Genomic DNA, 3,285 nt, shown 5'->3' with positions numbered 1-3,285 from the left:
TAACCTGTTGAAGATGGTCGATCGTACTGTTCCTTTCGGAGGAGACGATTCGTCGGCAATAGCCTCGGTTGTCGAGAGTCTAAGACACCCAGCGATCGTTGCGAGCTTTCGAATCATTTATGCTCGCTTCGTGTCGTCGGGTGAATATATAGACCGCTTCTCGAGGCTTGTACAACCAGCGAACGTCCCAACGAATTTTTTTTCCATTTACCCGGTCGTTGTTTACGGTACATTAGCGGACCCCTCGAGTTCTCGTAATCGAGAACTCGTCGGGTCCGCTTTTTTATGCCATTTTTTCAAAAAGTAATACGCCGCTGGCACTTTGCCGTTTTTCCACTCGCAGAATTGTTCCGTTGAGCTCAGAGGGGATCCGTTCCGTGCCGTTCACCCATAACCTCGTTGTCGAGAGTCTTGAAACCCGCCGCTGCGAGATCGAACTTTACTTGCTTGCTTTGCGTTGTCGGGAAAAATATAGACCGCTCGAGGCTGTGTGGGGTGAACGGTAGAGTGTCCTAACGAATGTATGAATTTTTTTCGTTTATCTCAGCCTGGTTGGAATCGACACGACTAGATGGTATTGGAATTTTGAAGAGACCGTCGTCGTCGTCGTTTGTTCGGAGGGGACGAATCGTCGCTCGCGCTAAGCCTCATTGTCGAGACTCTGAGAAAAACCTGCCGTTGCGAGATCGAATAATTTTATACTCGCTTCGCGTTGCCGAGGAAAGCTTTTATAGACCGCCTCGAGACTGTGCACGAAGGCGACGAGTGTCCCATCGATGATAACATTATTATGTTCACTCGAATGAGAGCGTCTTGCCGATCTCGAAAGCAATACGCCGCTGGGTGTTTGATTTTTTTCTTCTTAGTTTGACGCGCACGTTTATTCCAGGGGGGACGATTCCGCGTTGCCCGTTGTCCTCGTTGTCGAGAGTCTGTAATCCCGCCGTTGCGAGCTCGAACAATTTATGCTCGCTTCGCTTTGTCGGGAGGAAAAAGACCGCCTCGAGGCTGCTGGTACGCGGAGGAGTCCTAACGAATTTTTGAAAGATTTTTTTTTCTTCATACCTGGACGCGCGTGTGCATTTTTCGTAACTTTGAGGGAGACATTACGCGCCAACCATCGGCGTATGCGTTTCATCCGTAGGACCGATATATCGTGTTGCCTCGACCTCCTTCGAGCGGTGAAAGTCGCCACGGTTCGGCGAAGCCCGCGTCTCTTTCACTGGAGACGATTGGGTATCGACTTGTTCGAACTTTAGTACCAAGAGACTTAAAGATCAATAAAATATACATGTACGATTACCCTGAACGGTGGATCACTTGGCTCGTGGGTCGATGAAGAACGCAGCTAATTGCGCGTCAACGTGTGAACTGCAGGACACATGAACATCGACATTTTGAACACACATTGCGGTCCACGGATACAATTCCTGAACCACGCCTAGCTGAGGGTCGTTCACGTAACCAAAATACTGCTTGCGTTGCGTTTCGTCGAATCTTCTTTCCCCACGGTGCTCGAATCTGCCCGCCGTCGTTCATTCTCGAATTAAATTACGAACGTTTCTGAGTTCGGGCGGCACCGAAAAAGGGAAGAAGAGAAGCGATACGCGACGTACAAGCGATCGTTGGACGTTCGTCCGAGTCGTCTGTGGCCGTGCTGAGGCAATCTGCGATTGGCAACGTGTGTGCGCGTGCGACGTGCGTAATCGTGTTCATGGAACTCGACGGTGTGTCGATCACGAACTCGCGTGAGTTCTTCGTGGCGTCGTAAGTCGTCCATTAAACAGACGATCGCCCACGGAGAACCGCTTCGTGTTTCGATCGCCGATTTTGTTCCGCGTTCCGAATTCGCGCACCCGCCACACGCATCGCCTTCGCCTGCCTTTAGCGCACGATACGAACATGCGCGCGCCCGACATCGCTTAAAATGAATTTTTTTCATGCCGCAAGACCGAGGAAGAATACTCGGTCGAGGGAGAAGAGATATACAAGAGAGAGAGCGACATCGTCGTAACGCGAGGGACGATGATGCGCATCCGATCGTTCGAAGTTCTCCTCGTACAGCCCCAGGGTGTTCGATGAAAATAACCCGTTCTCTCTGTTTTCTCCGCGTGTGTATAACATGTTCCGCGAGGGAAAAAAAAGATCTCTCGCGCGGAATGTCACTCGAACATAGGCCGTCGTTGCGCTGTAATGTCGTAACGTTATTCGTGAGGGCGCTCCAACTCGGCGTGTCCTTCGTTTTGAAGGATCAGGGTAATAAAATCGGGGGAAAAGGAGCCGCTCCGTTTCGATGTCTGCGTGTTACGCGCAGATGTTGGAACCGCTGGAGAGTATAAACGGTGTTGATCGTTCGCAGCTACGATGATAAAGAGGACGGATGTTAAAGAAACGCCAGTAGCTTGGTCGTCTAGCGAGAGTCTCACATTTTTTTTATATTTTTTACGAATCTTATATAAAAGAAATACCGACACACGAAAGACATTGGCGAGGTGCACAAAACGCCTCGACGAGAACAACAACGAAGAGGTGCGTGTAGTTCTCGCCGGTTTCTCGAGCGGTAAATCAAAGGATCGCTGTGTCGGAGATGGACGAAAGTTCTTTTCGTCGTCTGCCGTCCCCGTTCGCCGATGCTCTCTCCTCATCTTGTATATATTATACATACGAATCTCTTTACCTTCTCTCCGTAACCGAGTTCGATGGCACGAATGAATTTCGTGCGTCACGTAGAGACGACTTCAAATTAGGAGAGATTACCCGCTGAATTTAAGCATATTACTAAGCGGAGGAAAAGAAACTAACCAGGATTTCCTTAGTAGCTGCGAGCGAACAGGAATGAGCCCAACACTGAATCCGGCGGTTCCGCCGCTGGGAAATCTAGTGTTCGGGAGGATCCGTTTATCCTGAGACAATGAACCGCGTCCAAGTCCATCTTGGATGGGGCCATTTATCCACAGAGGGTGCCAGGCCCGTACCGACCGGTACGCGTTTCGGGAGGATCTCTCCTTAGAGTCGGGTTGCTTGAGAGTGCAGCCCTAAGTGGGTGGTAAACTCCATCTAAGACTAAATACGACCACGAGACCGATAGCGAACAAGTACCGTGAAGGAAAGTTGAAAAGAACTTTGAAGAGAGAGTTCAAGAGTACGTGAAACCGTTCAGGGGTAAACCTGAGAAACCCAAATGATCAAATGGAGAGATTCATCGACGACGATACTGGCTCCCGATGGCGCGCGATGCCCCGGTGGTACCATCGCGGTTCCACAGCGAGCGGCACGCCGTCGTCG

The 3,285-nt window shown here is 50.4% G+C and overlaps 1 non-coding gene across 1 annotated transcript; it reads left to right on the top strand.

The window, feature by feature from the left end:
- The first annotated feature begins 1,300 nt into the window (after positions 1-1,300).
- On the top strand, positions 1,301-1,455 carry LOC143432372 (5.8S ribosomal RNA). Its single transcript, XR_013102997.1, has one exon. It is a non-coding gene; the product is annotated as a 5.8S ribosomal RNA (ribosomal RNA).
- The last annotated feature ends 1,830 nt before the right edge of the window (positions 1,456-3,285 follow it).

This window comes from Xylocopa sonorina, unplaced genomic scaffold (genome assembly GCF_050948175.1).
Source record: "Xylocopa sonorina isolate GNS202 unplaced genomic scaffold, iyXylSono1_principal scaffold0094, whole genome shotgun sequence".
Taxonomy (NCBI): Eukaryota; Metazoa; Arthropoda; class Insecta; order Hymenoptera; family Apidae; genus Xylocopa; species Xylocopa sonorina.
This window is presented reverse-complemented; position numbering and strand designations above follow the sequence as displayed.